We start from the raw sequence: 20,984 nt of genomic DNA, 5'->3' as shown, positions 1-20,984 counted from the left end.
GATAACAGTGGAGCAGTTGCAAATTCAAAAGAACCAAGAAGCCATAAGCGAGGAAAACATATTGAGCGCAAATATCATCTTATAAGGGAGATGGTGCAACAAGAAGATGTGATCGTCACACAGATAGCTACAGAGCACAACATTGCTGATCCATTTACAAAGCCCATCACGACTAAAGTGTTTGAAGGGCACCTAGTGAGTCTAGAACTACGAGTTATGTAATCTAGGGCAAGTGGGAGAAAAGGCATGAGTATGTGATGACCTAGTTAATTGTATTTATGTCTTTCTCTCTACTCAACGTTATAAAACCCCACTAGAGTTTTAATCAAAGTTGGAGTTTGTTGGGTTTGATGTCCTAAAACTCATAGTTTGTAAACAAAAACATATTCTATTTTCAATAAAGTTATTATTGTTGTTTATTCAGTAAAGATTGTTATTGAATAAAGTGAACTTTACAATCATTAATCTAAATCCAATAAACTAAGAACACTCTGGATACAGTATGATTACTTGAACTATATGTAGAGACATAAGAGTTGATAAAGTTCAAGTATATAGTCTAAATGATCTTTAGTATAAGGATAAGGCTAAGTACCTTATTTTGGGGACACTATAGATGCGGTCCACTTTTGTATATGATATAAACAATGTGATAACTAAAATTGTACATGTGGAGACATGTGAGTAGAGGCGTCCTATGCAATGAGTATTGCATAAGATCGGACCATGAAGAAAATCACTCTCACTTTATAATGTCGTTTACTATTGAGACTTATTTTCTTTTCATTCGATGACCTAAGTAACTCGATCTTAATCCTGAGCTAAGCATGAACTCCTGTTTATTCGGAATTATCCTTAGATTTGCATGGGTGAGAGTGGCTCACGTAAGTCGACTCAATAGGCCTCCCATTTTAGGGGTAAGACTGGGTAAATAGCTAGGGATGTGGGGTACAAGATGGAATTCACTCCTATCCACTTTTAGGGATAGAAGAGAGGTAGTTCCCTTAAGTACTGACTTCAGGTCTTGAACAAGGGGCCCCACCCTCTCATTGGCCTGAGAGGGATCCGATTTACTGGTTGGACCACAAACCAATTGTTCATTAGAGGATCAGTGAGACATAAGAAACAAGAAGTAACTTTAGGGGTAAAACGGTTAATTGACCCAGCTTTAGTTACGAACAACCTGTGAAGGATTGACTTACTAATCATGGTTATATCAAATGGACAGAAATATATCTATAGTGAGGGGTGTGCAACTACTAGGCTATAGTAGAATGTCTTAGTAGTTAACAAATGTTGGTTAACAAGGTTAATGAGTTTAACCAGTTAATCTTGGATCGTTGGAGCCCATGATCTATAGGTCCATTAGGTCCCTCTGCTAGCTCATATTGGATTAAACCATAGAATAGTGTGACGAGTGAGTTCGAAGTGTTCGAATTTAAATTAGGGAATATGCACTATATATATTCGATATATTTAACCTTTTTTTTATTTACGAATTAAACAAAAAGAGAGAATCTGAGATATTTAAATAAGATTTAAATATCTTAATCAAATATGTGTCGAAATTAATTGGGATTGGCATTTGAATTAATATTGAGTATTAATTAAATAGTTTAATCACTCAAATTTAATATTACTTTGGGATTGGAAAAATCCATGTTAGTGGAATTTTGAGGTGTCAAAATTTGGTTTAACCAAACTTACATGCTTGCCAAATAAACCCCACAAATTTGAGTGGAATTTTGAGTGTCAAAATTTGGTTAACTCAAGCATGCATGCTTGCCACAAAATCCCAAACATTTGAGTGGAATATTGAGTGTCAAAATTTGGTGATCTCAAATTTGTATGAACATGCAAATATGACTCTATAAATAGAGTGATCATAATACATGAAAGGTCTTCTTGTTGGTGAAAAACCTTGAGAAAAACTCTCACAAACACTCTCTTCATATACACAAAATCCCTCCCAAGTTTAAGTCACTCACCGGATTCCACAACCCCGTTCTAAGGCCGGAGGATAGTGGAGAAGACACTAGTGGTGGTTCGAAACCGGTTCGTGAAGAAAAAGGAATTTGAACTACAAAAAGTTAGTATTCAAACTCGTTAAGTTTCAATACTTATGAACATGCTAGTTATTTACTATAATTGATGTTCTAAAAGTGCCTAAGGTCCAAATTGCTACCGCTTGTGTTATATTAACACCTTCAAACAAGACTTAGTAAGTCCAATTGAAGAAAATTATTTTCGTTTAAAATTTGGGAGTAAGGATCAAAGTCTTACTTACAATTCATTTTCTTCAAAATTGAGCATTTCTTTAGCTTTAGAAGATTAAGTTTGAGGGCTTTTAATGAAGAAATTGGGAGTTAATACGTCATAAATAAGGTTACCTAAGGAAACAAAATTCAGCTTTTTTTAATAAGTTTCCAACGAAGGATCAAATTCATCTTTGTATCGATAGACCATGGGACCATAGATCTTCATAAAATTTATGTCTTATAAATTTTTAAAATTGAAAAAATAGATAATATTTTTATACACTTTCAACTTTATATCTATTATATATGTGACTTTTACTTTTAAGTAAAGAAATATAGAAAAGGTCCCACCGAGATTTGAACTCGGGTTACTAAATTCAAAGTCCAATGTCCTAACCACTAGACCATGGGACCACAAATTTTTCAAGATTTGTTCGTCATAATTCTATGAACTTTAAAAAGAATAATAGTATCTTATTTGTTTCTTATAGATCTCTAAATTTTGAAAATGATTTGTGTCTTTGTTTTTAGTTTTGTATTTGATAGGGTTTCAACGGAATAAAATCAATTAATTTATTAGAACATTTGTACAATTATTCAACCATTCTTCTTCACTCATTTTCATCCACTTTAATAAAGTTCACAAAAAGGTTATTTTGAAATAAATTTAACTTTAGAAAAAGATACTTATTTAATAAGTTTTTCCTCCATATTTTTTAATAGTTTATTTGAATATTCTAGGTAACATTATGGAAGTAAAAAAATCAAATTATTTGTGTTTACCCTATTTTTATAAAAAGAAGACAATAATGAAATCCATGTGCTACTTATTAATATATCAATGACTATATAGATCCAAACAGTTACTTAGTGGGGTCGTTCTCAACTTGTTAATACGATCTCTAATAAATACAAAGTTAATAGTGAGAAAAAAAAAACAACGAAAGTTATTCTCCAATGTGAGTTAGGTTGAGAATCTCAACTCGCATTCTAAGGACATGTAAATAAAATATAGATTGTCAAGACATAGATTATTAAAGATGGTCATACTAGACCTTTTCTCTAGGGTTGAAATAGCTACTCTTTAATTAGGATGTACATTGGTAGGAATGTGAGGACAACTAAATTAATTTATTAGTGGGGGTTTGAATTTCTTATTTTTTGAGTTGCTAATTTTATCCTTCCTAAATTTGTTAGTTTGTAAGACTATAAAAGTCAACCAAGTTGATTTGTTTGATAACACAATTGATTTCAGAGTTTTAGTTTGTGTGTATATAACATTTGGTATCAGAGCTACAACGTAAGGCCTAATTGTGAGAAGAAGAAACTGCAACCTTTTTTCTTAAATAGTGAGTTGAAAGAGATTCAAAATATGGCAGCTGAAACCAATTTCGTTCTACCAACAATTCCTAAGTTTGATGGCCACTATGATCATTGGTCTATGCTTATTGAAACTTTCTTCGTTGAAAGGAATATTGGTCCTTGGTGGAGACTAGAATCCCTGTCGTAGCCAAAGGAGAAGAGATTATCGAAGCACAACAAATACAATTGCATACCTTGAGCCGAAAGACTTGAAGGTCAAAAATTATTTTGTTCTAAGACATTGATCGAACTACTATGGGAACGATCTTAATAGAGATGCTGCAAAACTAATTTGGGACTCTATGAAGTAGAAGTATCAGGGTTCCACAGAGTCAAAAGAGCACAACTCTAAGCTCTTACGAAAAAGTTTGAAGTCTTATAGATGAAAGAAGGCGAGATTGTTTGTGCATATTTTGCTTGAAGTCTCACCATTGTAAGCAAGATGAAAATTCATGGCGAAACATGAAACAAATAGTGATTATTGAAAAAATCTTGAGATCAATCACCTCAAGATTTGACTATGTTATATGTTTTATTGAAAAGTCTAATAACTTAGACACTTTAATAATCGATGAATGAGTAAGTGATGAACAAGAACTAAAGGTGTTTTATTGAAGAGTCCTATGTTGAGCTCAATCAATTTAGGAGAGAAGATGTTTGGTTCCTTGATTCGGGGTGTAGCAATCATATGTGTTCAAACAAGGAATGGTTCTAAGATTTTGACAAGGAGTTCCGACAATCTGTGAAGCTTGAAATAATTTCAAGATGGCGGTGTTAGGAAAAGATAACATTAGATTGCAAGTTGTTGGCGTTGAGGTAATCACTGATGGTTTTTATATACCCAAGTTTAAAAACAATCTATTAAGTCTTGGACAATTGCAATAAAGAGGGGTATCTATTTTGATCAGCGTGGAGATGCAAAATCTGTCTTCCCAAGAAGGGACTTATTCTGCAAACAACAATGTCTGCAAATAAAATGTTCATATTACTTGCAAGACTCATGCGGCAAACCACCACTTGCTTCCAAATAATTTTAGAAGACAACACTCATATTTGACACCGCAGATATGGGCATCTATGTTTCAAAGGATTGAGAACATTGCAACATAAACAAATGGTTAAAGAGTTACCCCAGTTGGAAACATCGTCTAAAATATGCATTGATTGCATGGTGGGAAAGCAACATAGGGATGCATTTCCAAAGAGAAGTTTATGGAGAACAAGACAAAGGCTGTAACTTGTACATGCAGATGTCTGTGGATCCATCAAACCTATTTCCAACAGTAATAAGAGGTATTTTATAAGTTTTATTGATGATTACCATCGCAATGTGTGAATATATTTTCTTGCTGAAAAAAATCTTGTTGATAAAGAGATTGGAGATTTTATTCGTTGTCTACCCATAGATAAGGGTGGAGAGTACACCTCTCACGAGTTCAATAGTTTTTGCAAAACTAATGGTAGCAGTAGAAAACTTACTGTAGCTACACTCACCAATAAAATGGTGTAGCGAGTCTAGCTGAACGCAAGAACAGAACAATCATGAACATGATTAGAAGTATATTATCAGAGAAGCAAGTTCCAAAGAATTTTTTCCTAGAAGCAGTAAACTGGACATTACACATGCTCAATAGAAGTCTTATAGTGGTAGTGAAAAATATGACTTCAGAGGAGGCTTGGAGTGGCGCAAAACCTAATACTAATTATTTTTCAGTTTTTGGATACATTGACCATGTTCATGTATCAAACGGTAAGAGAAAGAAGTTAGATGATAAAAAATTTCAGTGTGTGCTACTAGGGATGAGTGAAGAGTCTAAAACATATAGACTCTATGATCTAGTGTCCAAGAAGATATTTGCAAGCAGAGAGGATATTTTGAAGAAAACAAATGTTGGAATTGGGGTAAAAATAACGAAGAAGTTAGACTTGATACCCACAAATGAAAAGATAGTAATATAGAAGGAAGCGAACATGATCAAAGTGAGGAAGAATATGAAGAGGAGGTGATAGTAGAAGAAGAAGGGGAAGTTAATATATCTTCTAATGAGTCATCTAAATCAAATTTTTCAACATCTGAAGAAAGCACACCCGAAGTGAGGAATAGAAGAGCACCATTATGGATGGAGATTATGTGAGCCAGGGAGAATTTTCTGAAGAAGCTGAGCTCAAATATTTAGTTCTATTAACCTCAACTACAGATTCAACTACCTTTGAAGAAGTTGTTCAAAGTTCAAAATGGTGAACTACAATGGACTTGGAGATAGAAGCCATCGAATTAAATGAGACTTGGGAGTTGACAGATTTTTCTAGAGGAATGAAAAAATTGGAGTAAAGTGAGTTTTGGTTCAATTCACACAGCAACAAGTTGTAGATATTATAAAAAAACTACTGAAGTTGGACGCGTTCATAAAACTACATGAGTCAATGGGTATGTGTGTAGTATCACGAGTAATATGAAGACAACCTTGCAATCAGTTTAAGGGAGAAGTTGTTAAAGATCGTCATGTTACTAGTTTCTTAGAATCTTAGGACCACTAAGAATTTTGTCCACTTTATGGTGTCCACTTCTCTAAGAATGTGGAATGTTACAATTAATTAGATTGTAAGGGTGTAAGACTATAAAAAAAATTAGTTTGTCAGACTTATAAAAAAAAAAATTAATTAATTACTTTGTAAGGAAAATTGAACACAAAAGTAAAATTATTGATGCCTATGGGCCATGTTGGATTACTTTTATGTTGTATGAATGACAAGTGTCTTGTAGCCCTTGTTAATATGTGTTGTTCTATGTGACACTTTGTGTTATGATAGAATGATTCTATGCTGTGAATCTAAGTTGTGATATGGATGATATATTATGCATGAACCTCAATATATTACACCATGCATATTATGTTAACATGTTCACACTATGCCTATGAGTCATTGACAAGCCATGTATATTAACCATAAAAGATTGGTTCCGTATACGTATGCATGTCTCATAGGAACACTATGTCATAAAAAGAATGGATGTATGATTTGCATCATAACTATATATCATGATTCGAAACTGTGAGGTCTCATGCATTTTGCATGTCACATGTATCGAGATAATTCCTTGTTATGATTAGTACATATGTGTACACTTCCTTATTTTGTACACAATGATATATTATACATGCTCATTCCCCTTTGTGGCTTCTGACAATGTGGGTGTATACTAACCTACTGTCAGACCCAGGGGTATGTAAATGAGCTCACTTAGTGGGTCCATGTATGTATGTGTGGTTGTGAATAGAGAAGTACTACACATCAAACTTTACTCGAACTTGAAGTAGAGAATAAGGTCATGCATAATTGTATGTGATTGCATTTTTTGACCTAAACGCCTGGTGGAAGAAATGAAAATCATGACGAGTTGTGAAAATTCTCGTGAATCCAATTGTCATTTGAGCTTGAGTTGTACATGTTATCATTTTCCATAATTATTTTACCTTCCTCGTTTTATTCACATAGTAAATAATGGAAACTAATTTTATTTTCTTTGTTGTTCTAACAAAGGTTTGTTCCACAAAACCAATAAAGATACATTGGATAATTATTTAATTATTTAATAAGGTTCTCATGGGTGCAAGAACTCAAATTTGTTTAGAGGAATATTAAACAAAGAAAAACCGTTGTTATATGCAAACTATCTTTCATTACTACATCGATCAGAAAGCCATGTTCCCTTTTCTGGCTAGAAAACTTCGAATGAAGCATGCCCTAATCTACTGGCAAAGTTGCACCAAAACAATGTCCTTCGAGAAAAATTCTCCCTAAACTCCCAATTGAATTGGGTTCCTAGATTGACGATATGCACGCCTAAGTCCATAGCCAATCCAAAATTTATGTTAGATACCCACAAACTAAGATAAATATATACATATAAATTTTAAGGAATATACGAAAATAGAAACATTAAAATACAAAAATAAAAACCTTAAAAAACAGGTGAGGCATTAATGGAAGTTGAGAATTGGATGTTGTAAACCACGTGAGACATTAATATATATTTCGATAGAAAAAGCAAACAAGAATACTAGCATTATAAAATTTGTCTAATATTTTCAATTATTTGTAGATCCATTGATTCAAACTTCCTTAAAGAAATATCTTTCATTTTCCATCATTATTTTACCTTCTCGGTTTTGGTTTTATTCTATATTAAAGAATTGAAACAACTTTATTTTCTTTAATGGTCTCACAAAGTTTTGTTCCACAAAACCAATAAAGATACCTTTTATTGACATTTTCTTCCACTTACTTAGATCATTATATAAGAGGTTAAGAATTACCATGTTTCCATGCGTGCAAGAACTCAAATTTATTTCTACTCTCTATTATATGGATTTTTATTCGTATTCTTAATACAATAAAAATAAACTACGTCAAAAAAGTAAATAGACATACAACAATTATATTGTTTGAGTTTGTAGGCAAAGGCCAAAGTTTGTTTAAGTTAATTTGATTCAAATATATTGTATGCAATCAGATACCAACTAGCAACAAGTCTAGTAGTCTAGTTCCTCTGTGCTTGGCCCAAAAACCCACATTCAAACAAAAAATACACAGAACACGGTCTAACCAATGATCCACTACNAAGTGGGATTTGAACGCACACCCTCTGATCCCGCATTGGTTAGAGAAGAGAATGAAGTATAACTTATAAGAGTCTTTAAACATCTCTCTAATAAACATGATTTGAAATTATTATTTTAACGGCGATATATAACGGGAAAAAATGGACAATATATTTTTAGCGGTTGGAAAGGGGAACAAACAATCCTTATAAAGATGTAGAAACCTCTCCCGAGTCCCTAGTTGACTCGTTTTAGAATTGTTCGGTTGATGGTCATATTTTCCTTTAACAACAAGGTCGGAGGTCCTGCTAATAGGAATGAATTCATTTAATAAAAGAATAGCACTTTATAAAACAAAACCTTTCTAAGTTGTCAAAAGTTGGATTGATCCAACCCACGCACTCACAAGGACCAAAACTTGAGTTCTAAAGCCTTCAACCACTCAACCATCTTAACTATTTATTATGAGACCTAACATTGGTTGAAGAGTGGAATGAAGCATTCCTTATAAGGGTGTGGAAACCTCTCTCTTAAAGATTCGTTTTAAAACTTTTAAACTTTTACGATACGTAACATGCCAAAACAAACAATATCAGCTAGCAATTGGAGAGGGACACAAAACATTAACTATAAGGTTGTGGATATCTCTCCCTAGTAGACATATTTTAAAATCGTGAGGCTGATGGTGATACGTAATTAGCCAAAGTAGACAATATCAGAGGTGGGCTTGGTTTGTAACAAATTGTATTAGAGTTAGTCATTGGGTGGTGTGCCAACGAGGTTGCTGGGAACACAAGGGGGTGGATTGTGAGATCACACGTCGGTTGTGGAGGGGATGAAACATTTTTTATAAGCATGTGGAAATCTCTTACTATTAGACGTGTTTTAAAACTGTGAGGTTGTCAACGATATGTAATGAGTCAAAGTAGACAATATCTAGGCTAATACTCATAATTTGTTGGAATAGTTCAGTTGGTTAGAGCGTATGATTGTTAACCATAAGGTCGAAGGTTCATCTCTCTTTTTATCAATGGGAATGAATCATTCCATTTTAGTATGTGGAAAAATTTAACCCTCCAACCAAAGTGGACAATGTCATATAATTATGTAGGTTCGTGATTCCTAACATTATTACAGTCTTAATCTAGCATTCTTAATAATAATATTGTGTAGTTTTTAGGGGTAGCTTCAATACAAAAACATAATGTAAAAAATATTTTAGCATAAAGCAGTTACATCANTAGTACAGAAAATCAGAGTGTCCTTGAGATTCAGGCGTAAGAGTAAACTTGAACAATACTAACTTTTGTAGAAGCTTGGAAGCCATTTTAAATCTCTAGTGAGTTCAATTGATTTCAATAATGATAAGTTATTGTATTTTTATTTTACCTTTATTTGAGTTGTCAAAAGTGGGATTTGAACGCACACCCTCTGATCCCGCATTGGTTAGAGAAGAGAATGAAGTATAACTTATAAGAGTCTTTAAACATCTCTCTAATAAACATGATTTGAAATTATTATTTTAACGGCGATATATAACGGGAAAAAATGGACAATATATTTTTAGCGGTTGGAAAGGGGAACAAACAATCCTTATAAAGATGTAGAAACCTCTCCCGAGTCCCTAGTTGACTCGTTTTAGAATTGTTCGGTTGATGGTCATATTTTCCTTTAACAACAAGGTCGGAGGTCCTGCTAATAGGAATGAATTCATTTAATAAAAGAATAGCACTTTATAAAACAAAACCTTTCTAAGTTGTCAAAAGTTGGATTTCAACCCACGCCCTCACAAGGACCAAAACTTGAGCCCTAAAGCCTTCAACCACTCAACCATCTTAACTATTCATTATGAGACCTAACATTGGTTGACGAGTGAAATGAAGCATTCTTTATAAGGGTGTGGAAACCTCTCTCTTAAAGATGCATTTTAAAACTTTTAAACTTACGACGATACGTAACATGCCAAAACAAACAATATCTGCTAGCAATTGTAGAGGGACAGAAAACATTAACTCTAAGGTTGTGGATATCTCTCCCTAGTAGACATATTTTAAAATCATGAGGCTGATGGTGATACGTAATTAGCCAAAGTAGACAATATCAGAGGTGGGCTTGGTTTGTAACAAATTGTATTAGAGTTAATCATTGGGTGGTGTGCCAACGAGGTTGCTAGGAACACAAGGGGGTGAATTGTGAGATCCCACGTCGGTTGTGGAGGGGATGAAACATTTTTTATAAGCATGTGGAAATCTCTTACTATTAGACGTGTTTTAAAACTGTGAGGTTGTCAACGATATGTAATGAGTCAAAGTAGACAATATCTTGGCTAATACTCATAATTTGTTGGAATAGTTCAGTTGGTTAGAGCGTATGATTGTTAACCATAAGGTCGAAGGTTCATCTCTCTTTTTATCAATGGGAATGAATCATTCCATTTTAGTATGTGGAAAAATTTAACCCTCCAACCAAAGTGGACAATGTCATATAATTATGTAGGTTCGTGATTCCTAACATTATTACAGTCTTAATCTAGCATTCTTAATAATAATATTGTGTAGTTTTTAGGGGTAGCTTCAATACAAAAACATAATGTAAAAAATATTTTAGCATAAAGCAGTTACATCATGCATGTTCTAGTGACTCTAGGTCCCTAGAAAACTAGGGTCGTTACATATAATCTACACCTAAACATTCTATAACCTAAAGAAAAACCCGTTGCAACTCGCTCGATCAAGGACTCGGTTATCGCCTACAAGTAGGTTACTTATTTAGTTGCACTAGATATTACTTTTCCTTTTTGGGTGATCACTAATTGTTAGTTAAGGTCACAGAGGAGGGTCGTCCCAAGCCATCAGTTCTATATGTACAAGTTGTTGTCCTTAGTTTTCGAATCTCGTTCCAATTTTTATCAAATTTTTCTTTGTCACGTCAGTTCTATGTGTTACGAATTATTGTCCTTAGTTTTCGAATCTCCTTTCAATTTTTATGAAATTTTTTCTTTGTTAGGATGTGTCATGAATAATGATTTGAAGTCTTAGAAATTTGAGTTATTATAGTTCTTATATGCTTGAAAAATCATGTCGTGACAATTTTAAATCTCACTGAGTTCAATTGATTTCAAAAAATGATATGCTATTATATTTTTATTTTACCTTTATTTGAGTTGTTAGAAGTGGGATTTGAACCCATGCCCTCTGATCCCGCATTGATTTGAGAGGAGAATGAATAATAACTTATAAGTGTCGGTTAACATCTCTAGTAGAGTGTTTTAAATCGGTGATTCTGACGACGATTTGTTACGGTAAAAAATGGACAATATTTTTTAGTGGCTGGAAATGAGAGCGAAGCATTCCTTAGAAGAGTGTGGAAACCTCTCCCTAGTAAACTCATTTTAGAATTGTGAGGCTGATGATGATACGTAATGGGCAAAATCGGACAATATTTGTTAGTGGTGGGTTTGGGCTATTACGAAAGCTATCAAAGTAAGTCACCAAGCGTTGTGCCAGCAAGGACGTTGGGCCCCCAAGGAGAGTGGATTGTGAGATCCAACATTGGTTGGAGAGGGGATGAAACATTCCTTATAAAGATGTGGTGGGCTTGAGCTATTACAAAGAATTAGCTGGAATAGCTCAGTTGGTTAGAGCGTGTGGCTGTTAACCACAAGGTCGGAGGTTCAAACCCTCCTTCTAGCGATAGTAATAATAAGTTTACCTTATGATATTGTATCCTTCTAGCGATAGTAATAATAAGTTTACCTTATGATATTGTATCCTTCTAGCGATAGTAATAATAAGTTTACCTTATGATATTGTGCACTCCCTTCATGATATGAAAGGTACTTATGAGATAGTCATGATATGAAAGGTACTTATGAGATAGAGGGGTAGGATCAAACGTACAAAGACGGTTTAGCCATCATGAGAAAGAATGAGAAGAAACAAGATGTAGACAACGAGTTTTGATACGGAGGAATGAAGAAAGGAAAATGCATGGAAACGAGTGGAGAAGACGAAGTCCACTGCTCGGACCTAAACTCGAATACCCGCAACCTCATTCCAGTCAAGCAACCCCATACCCAGTTTGGTCTAGTAACTATATACCCACCAACAATCAGTCTAGTAGTCTAGTTCCTCTCTGCTTTGCCCAAATACACAGAACACAGCCCAACCCACGGATCCACTACACAGACCTGTGCGCCCACATGAACATTCAAGATCTGCGCCTCGAACCACTTTACAACCTGCTCATATGTCATTGTCCCTCAGCGACAGGGTCACTGTTGCATACACCAGCTCCTTCGGGTTGGGATCTCGGAGTCCTAGGCTAAAAAATGGCATATTAGGCTCGGTTTGACATTTTGACACCGACCTCTATGTTTTTTGCCCTTTCGAAGCTTATTTTTACTATCGTTAGAAGGAGTTGATGAGTCGTTGATGAGTCGGGCTTTGAGAAGCTTGCCAATGCAACTACTTCAAAAGAAGCGTCAGAAACTTTAGGAAAATTGTTCAAAGGAATCGACCGAGTCAAGCAAGTGCATCTCCAAACTCTTCATGGCAAGTTGGAGAGCATGAAGATGGAGTCAGAAAGTGTATCTGAATACATCACGCATGTACAAACTGTGGTAAACCAACTCAATCGAAATGGAGAAATGTTAGCCGAGATGCGGGTTTGGAGATGATTTTAAGGTCATTAACCAACAACTTTGAGAATGTTGTATGCGCGATAGAAGAGTCAAAGGACCTAGCAACGTTCATATTCGACGAGCTAGCCGATTTTCTTGAGGCACACGAGCAACGTAAGAAGAAGAAGGAGGAAACACTTGATCAAGCACTTCAAACAAGGCGTCAATCAAAGATTAAAAGGTACTCTACTCTCAAAATTTTGAAGGTAGAGGTTTTGACAGTGAAAGTAGTAAAAATGGTCATGGTGCTCAAGGAAGTAGTCATGAAGAATAATATAAGAAGAAGAGACAGCCGAGCCAAGCAAATTGGCATGGAAGAGGACGCAATCGAGGAAGAGGCGGCCGTTTACTCCAACATTCAGTGCTACAAATGTCACAAATATGCACTATGCAAATGATTATAACTCCGACAAATGTTACAATTGTGGTAGAGGGGCATTTTGTAAAAGATTGTCGAGCCGATAAAAAGGTGGAAGAAACAATCAACCTCGCCTTGGTGACGCAACAAACGAAGGTCTTAGGTCTTCTCTTGGTCTCAAAATGAAGATCTGAAAGCGTAAGAACATGACAGAGAAAAAGACGATGGCGGTATTTGTGAGGCGGTGAAAACCGTTGGAAACGAGGGGATACAGAGCGGATTCGGCAAAATCGCAATATTGGGGATGAGAAAATCGAAGAAGGAATGTGGATTGAACACGCAATCGGCGAATGAGCCAAAGAAACTTCCAGATCATCAGAAGGAGAATAGAGATTTAGAGCAACAACCAAAATCTGTCGTGGATAAATCTATGGAGAAGTCTTAGTTGCAGACGTTGAAATCGCTGAACGAGCACATTTTGAAGGAGAAAGTAGAGATTGAAAAAGAAAAGAAAGCTTTTAGAAATGGAGATTGAAAGCTTAGAGAAGGAAGAGCTGAGGTGAGTGAGAGTTCTTTTTTTCTGAGACAGGAGAAGGAAGAGAATGGGAAAGTAATTTCTAAGCTTGTGAAAATAATTGAAGAAGTATGGAGAAAGAGAGGAAAGCTCCTGATAAGTCGTGGGTTCAAAACCAGAGGTGCGTGCTGGAAAGTGAAATTCTTTACATTGAAGCGTGGCACCATACGAATCGAGTTGAACATCCTTCTAGTCAAACTTGGTTAGACGTGGACGTGGGTCGGAAGAGCTATCGCGTGTCGCATATCGAGTGGAGCCGCGTAACTTTACAACGCGCCTGACGCGTTATTCCACCTAACCGTTAATACGTGTCCCTCAGGCTGTCTGATACGCTTTCCCTCCCTCAAGTTGACACATGACACGCTTTCCCTCCCGCAAGTTGACACGTGGCTTGCTGGCTATCTGACGCGCTTTCCATCCCACAAGTTAACACATGGAAAATTTTCTCTCCTAACAATGAGCCTGACGCGTTATTCCACCCAATCGTCAATACGAGTCCCTCAGGCTGTTTGATACGCTTTCTCTCCCGTTACCCAATCGTCAATACGTGTCCCTCAGGCTGTTTGATACGCTTTCCCTCCAGGAAGTTGACACGTGGCTTGCCGGCTGTCTCACGCGCTTTCTTTCCCACAAGTTCACACGTGGCTTGCCTAAAAATTTTCTCTGATGAGAGTCGCAATACTGAATCTGGCCTTCAAAATGAGTTCACTTATCTCCTTGTTCGTGAAAAGACTCAAAGAAATCCTCGAATTTCATTTTTCGTAAAAGAACATATCGAACGGCCAAAATAAGTTCATTTACCTTCTTCTTGTTCCTGAAATGACTCTCAAAAATCCTCGAATTTCATCCTTCATAGAAGAACATATTGAATGACGCAGATCTAAGAAAAATTGTGAACGGCCGTATCATCGGTTTAAAGTTCGTACTGTAGTAACCCCGTATCATAAAAAGATATTATTAAGAATTAATAAAACTTGGCCTATGTAATTGTCGAACCTACAACCTTCACATTTTTAACACGATAATCTTACAACTGAGCTAATAGGCCATAAATTTTCTCTCTTGACAATGCGCCTGACGCGTTATTCCACCCAATCGTCAATACGTGTCCCTCAGGCAATCTGACACGCTTTCACTCCCGCAAGTTGACACGTGGCTTGTCGGCTGTCTCACGCACTTTCCTTCCCACAAGTTGACACGTGGCTTGCCGAAAAATTTTCTCTCATGAGAGTCGCAATACCGAATCTGGCCTTCAAAGTGAGTTCATACCGTATCTGGCCTTCAAAGTGAGTTCATTTACCTCCTTGTTCGTGAAAAGACTGAGAAATCCTTGAATTTCATCTTTCGTAAAAGAACATATCGAACGGCCAAAATAAGTTCATTTACCTCCTTCTTGTTCCTGAAAATAAAAACTTCTACATGTGACCGTTTGCTTCAAGTCCTTCGAATCTCAAATTCCAGTGGTTGGATTTTCTCCAAATTTGGATACAATCTAGAACATTCAACGATGATCAAATCCAACAGTTAGAATTCAAACTCGAAGTTGGTAGCTCGTTGATCGGAGAGGATATTTTTAACAAATTATCTAGAAAATTCAGTCTCCAAATCACGTCGATTCTGGAGCTCTCAATGTCAGTGGAAGCTTCCCTTATAAAATCTGAAGTCGAGGCAAAATTTTAAGACAAGAATCGAGTGATGAGAAATCCTAAAACTCAAGTTATGATTTCTTCCAAATTTTAGATTATGAGTTTTTTTTTCTCGGATTTCTTCCAAATTCGAGGGCTATGGTTAATCATTTTCCTTCCTACCAACTCCTACATATTTCATATGGGATTTACAACAAGTTTCGTGAAGAAATCAGGCACTGAAAAGTTTTATAATCGGCTGCCCAACAAAAGGTTTCTAGATATACTCAGGCGAGAAACATGTTTTCCGACTAACTTTGGAAGGTTATAACTTGTGGTACATGGTTCTACACTTGTCAGAGGACACTGATTTTTATCCCTTTTTATTCATGGTTCTTATAACCAACTACTCTATTTTCCTATTAAAAAATATAGTCACGGCATACATGACATTACTACTATGCATGAAAGAATTCATTTACAACATTTCATAAATGGTGCTATGGACTTAAATGTTCATAATGAACTCATTAAAACAATATTGTTATGAACAACATAGTGGAAAATAGATAACATTAGTTTAAATAAAAATAAAGCAATGCCCTAATCTAACCTAAGGATCATTAAAAATAACATGAATGCAACTACCGTAACTTTGGTTCATTAGCCTACACCGCAACGTTGTCATCCGTAAATAGATATCTTACCTTTACTTTAAAATAAGAGTAGCATGTGGTTTGAGTACTTTAATAAATACTCAGTAAGTAATCCCATTGTTACGGTCGGAATATGAATCAAGTGTAATATAGTGGGACATATCCTTTAATAAACACATTGTGGCATGGGCTTAGGCTTTGCTTTTCTGTCCGAGCAGAGTTGACTATGTTGTACTTCCCTACACACGACCCATGAATGTGCACATTGACCACAAGGTCGGTTGGTATAAGAGTACTCTGTGGGCCTGCCTCGTCGAGCTTGTGCACACTCACACTACCAAATACCATGAAGGGAAAAGACCCGCATATATCATAAGGAACAAAAATATTGTAAGGTATGTGTCTTTACTAATCATAATGGGGAAGTATCTCGATGCACCTCCCATATAAAATGCATGAGATCCCTAACATTAAAACACGACAGAACGTTCCTATGAGACATACATACTTGATTCTTGTCATATTGTTCATGATTAACAATACATGGTTTTTCTAATGTTTCATAGGCATAGGGTGTACTAAACATAATATAGAAATATCTCGATGCACGTGGTATACAAAATGCATGAGGTCCCATAACATTAAAGCATGACATATATTCATGGCGCTAGGATGCTAGTCATACCTCCGGTCTATTCCTAGCATAGTGTTCCTATTAGATATAAATACTTGATTCATTTCATATTTTTAATAATTAACAATACATGATTTTCTAATGTCTCATAGTCCTAGAATAGTGTATATGATACCATAGCGTAACTTGTATGCAACATATCGTATATCATATCATATACATAACATAGTATATGTCATACAACCATAAAACACGACATGTGCAGGGGCCACAGGTAGAGATGTCCATTCCATATCATCATCCCCACCATCTATTTCATTCTCTATTTCCACGAAATTCTCTATTTATTTGTGTGGGGATCAGGGTAAGGGATTCATCGCAAGGAAGTGGCAAGAATCGGATTCCCCATGGAGAATTTTAGTGGGTTTTAAATTCAAGAGTCAGTCTTAGAGGGAAAGGCCAAGAGTGTTGAAGATGAAAGGCCAAGAATATTTATATGAACAATGACTTTAAATGGGTTAGGAAACAATGACATTCTTATGTCTATATTTAGTTTTAGAAGACCTTAAATACATTTGTTATTACTATTGTAAAATGGCAAAGTAGGGGCAAAAAAAGATAAGAAATAAAGAAGCAACATAAGGTTTTTTCAGATAAACAGAGTTTTCTTTGTCTCCTTCTATCATTAGTGTGTGGGAGACTTGTTTCACAAATTTATTAGTTTTGTTTAACAAATTTGTATCAAGCCAATGCCGAATGTGACGGGTCAAATGCCGCTACCGCGACTAATGAAGACAAATTATGAGAATTGGAGCATTCATATGAGAGCTTTTCTCGGTTCTCAAGATGCATGGGAGATGGTCGAAGAAGGGTTAGAAGAACCAAAAGATACCACAGATTATACACCAGCACAAAACAAGGCGTTAACAGAGGTGCGATCAAAGGATGAGGGGCACTATACATGTAGTTCCGAGTTGTTGACGTGTCGGGCATTGAGAAGCTTGCCAGTGCAACAACTTCAAAAGAAGCGTCAGACACTTTAGGAAAAGTGTTCAAAGGAATCGACCGTGTCAAACAAATGCGTCTCCAAACTCTTCGTGGCAAGTTGGAGAGCATGAAGATAAAGAAGTTAGAAAGTGTATTTGACTACGTCACGCATGTACACATTGTGGTAAACCAACTCAACCCAAATGGAGAAATGTCCGGGACGCGGGTTTTGGAGAAGATTTTAAGGTCATTAACCAACAACTCAACCGAAATGAAGGAGTCGATAAAGCACTTCAAACCAAGGCGTCAATCAAAGATGAAAAGGTACTCTACTCTCAAAATTTTGAAGGTAGAGGTTTTGGCCGTGAAAGTAGTAAAAATGGTCATGATTGTCAAGGCAGCAGTCATGAAGGATACTATAAGAAGAAGGGACAATCGAGCCAAGAAAATTTGCATGGAAGAGGACGCAGTCGAGGAAGAGGCAGCCGATCAATTTACTCCAACATTCAGTGTTACAAATGTCACAAATATGGTCACTATGGGAACAATTGTAACTTCGACAAATGTTACAACTGTGGCAGAAAGGCCTTTTGCAAACAATTGTCGAGTCGATAAAAAAGTGGAAAAAACAATCAACCTAGCCTTGGATGACGCAACAAACGATGGTCTTCTCTTGATGGCTTAAAATGAAGATCTGAAAGCGAAAGAACACGGCGAAGAAAAAGAAAATGGTCATAGTTGTGAAGCGGTGGAAGCCATTGGAAACGAGGGGATACGCAGCGGATTTGGCAAAATCGCGATATTAGAGACGAAAAAATCAAAGAAGAAATCTGGTTTGAACACGCGATTGGCGAATGAGCCAAAGAAACTTCTGAATCATCAGAAGGAGAATAGAGATTTAGAGCAACAACCAAAATCTGCCGCTAATAAATTTGTAGAGAAGTCTTAGTTGCAGACGTTGAAATCCCTGAACGAGCGCATTTTGAAGGAGAAAGTAGAGATTAAAAAAAGAAAAGAAAGCTTTTAGAAATGGAGATTGAAAGGTTTGAAAAGGAAGTGGCTGGGCTAAGTGAGAGTTGTTTCTATCCCAAACAGGAGAAGGAAGAGAATGAGAAGGTAATTTGTGAGCTTATGAAGAGAATTGAAGAAGGTGTGGAAAAATAGAGGTCAGCTACTGATGAGTGGTGGGTTCAAAATCGGAGGAGTGTATTGGGAAGTGAAATTCTTTACATTGAAGCGTCGCACCATACGGATCGGGTCGAACATCCTTCTAGTCAAATTGGGTTAGACGTGGGCATGTGTTGGAAGAGCTACCATGTGTCGCATATCGAGTGGAGCCACGTCACCTTACAACACGTCTGACGCGTTATTCCATACAATCGTCAATACGTGTCCCTCAGGCTGTCTGACATGGTTTTCCTCCCGCAAGTTGACACGTGGCTTGCTGGCTATCTGATGCACTTTCTGCCCCACAAGTTGACATGTGGCTTGTCGAAAAATTTTCTCTCCTGACAATGCGCATAACGCGTTATTACACCCAATCGTCAATACGTGTCCCTCAGGCTGTCTAACGCGCTTTTCCTCCCACAAGTTGACTTGTGGCTTGCTGGAAATTTTTCTCTCCTGAGAGTCGCAATACTGAATATGGCCTTCAAAGTCAGTTCATTTACCTCCTTCTTGTTCCCAAAAGAACTCTCAGAAATCCTCGAATTTCATCATTCGTAGAAGAACATATCAAACGACCAAAATAAGTTCATTTACCTCCGTCTTGTTCCTAAAAGAACCCTAAGAAATCCTCGAAATTCATCCTTCGTAGAAGAACATATCGAATGGCCAAAATAAGTTCATTTACCTCCTTGTTCCAAAAAAGACCCTCAGAAATCTTCGAATTTCTTCCTTAACAGAAGAACATATCGAACAACTAAAGAAAAATTGTGAATGTGAAAGGTTACCTAGCAGGTTTTATCGGATTACAGTTCGTAGTGTTGTAACCCTGTATCATGAAAAGATATTATTATGAATTAATAAAATTTGGCCTATGTAACTTATAGAACCTACAACCTTCACATTATTAACACAACAATCTAACCAACTGAGCTAATTGGGCATAAGTTTTATGCACATTATAGATCGTTAGCTCCTAATCCAGTCAATCGAGTTTCGTTTACATAACTCTATGCATAATAAACTTCAAAAAGTCATTATCTTTTAAAGTTCGTAGTGTTTTAACTCGTATCATGAAAAGATATAATATTAAAAATAAATGATATTAGCCCATGCATATTAGTTCATAACTCTAACCAACTGAGCTAATAAGCCATAGGTTTTATGCATGTTGTAGACTGATAGCTCCTAATTTAATCAATCATGAAAAACTTAAAACTTGAAGTCATTATCTTTTAAATCTAGTAACATTAAATATATCATTATTGAGAATGAATGAAATTAACCATGCAAGTGTCAAACTAGTACTACTCCTAATCTAGCCAATCGAGTTTAGGTTACATAATTTTATGCATAATAAAACTTAAAACTCTCTAATTTCAAGTCATCATGAAATTAGCCCATCCAACCTTCGTGTTATCAACACGACGTTCTAACCAAGTAATCTAATACGCCACAAGTTTTATACTCATTGCAGAGTAGTAGCTCCTAAACAAGTCAATCGAGTTTAGGTTACATAATTTTATTCATAAATAAACTTAAAACTTTAGGTCGTTATCTTTTAAAGTTTGTAGTGCTTTAACCCCGTATCATTAAAGATATCATTGAGAATTAATGAAATTGACCCATCCAAGTGGCAAACGTGCTACCTTCGCACTTAATTAGCGCGACGTTTTAACAAACTGAGCTAATGGGCCAAAGGTTTTATGCAACTTGCAGATCAATAGCTCCTAATCTAGCCAGTCACTTCATTTTAAAACATTATATTCAAAGTTCGTAGTGTTGTAACCCCGTATCATGAAAAGATATTATTAAGAGAATTAATGGTATTGTCCCATGGTAAAAGGGAGGTCCATCACTTCATTTTATAAGCCCACTTGAACTATTTAAAGTCATTCGAAGAATACATTTTTTTACGGCTCTATGATAATATTTTGGCTGATCCGGTTTGGGTTTGATACGTTCCGACATTTTCTTCTTTTAATTTTTCAGAAGCTTAATTTAGTATGACTACCTTGTGGCTAGTTAAATTTTTAGAATCGAGTTTAAATTATTAATGCACAGGTAGGTTTAGTTCGTTT

At 36.0% G+C, this 20,984-nt stretch overlaps 2 non-coding genes across 2 annotated transcripts; one reads left to right on the top strand and one right to left on the bottom strand.

Moving 5' to 3' along the window:
• Positions 1–2,600: 2,600 nt before the first annotated feature.
• Positions 2,601–2,672, bottom strand: TRNAQ-UUG. The gene has a single exon. It is a non-coding gene; the product is annotated as a tRNA-Gln (tRNA).
• A 9,170-nt stretch (positions 2,673–11,842) lies between these two features.
• Positions 11,843–11,916, top strand: TRNAN-GUU. The gene has a single exon. It is a non-coding gene; the product is annotated as a tRNA-Asn (tRNA).
• Positions 11,917–20,984: the final 9,068 nt, after the last annotated feature.

The sequence above is a fragment of the Cucurbita maxima genome, unplaced genomic scaffold (assembly GCF_002738345.1).
Source record: "Cucurbita maxima cultivar Rimu unplaced genomic scaffold, Cmax_1.0 Cma_Scf00072, whole genome shotgun sequence".
In the NCBI taxonomy this organism is placed as follows: Eukaryota; Viridiplantae; Streptophyta; class Magnoliopsida; order Cucurbitales; family Cucurbitaceae; genus Cucurbita; species Cucurbita maxima.
The sequence above is the reverse complement of the archived record's forward strand: the minus strand, read 5'-3'. Positions and strand labels throughout refer to the sequence as shown.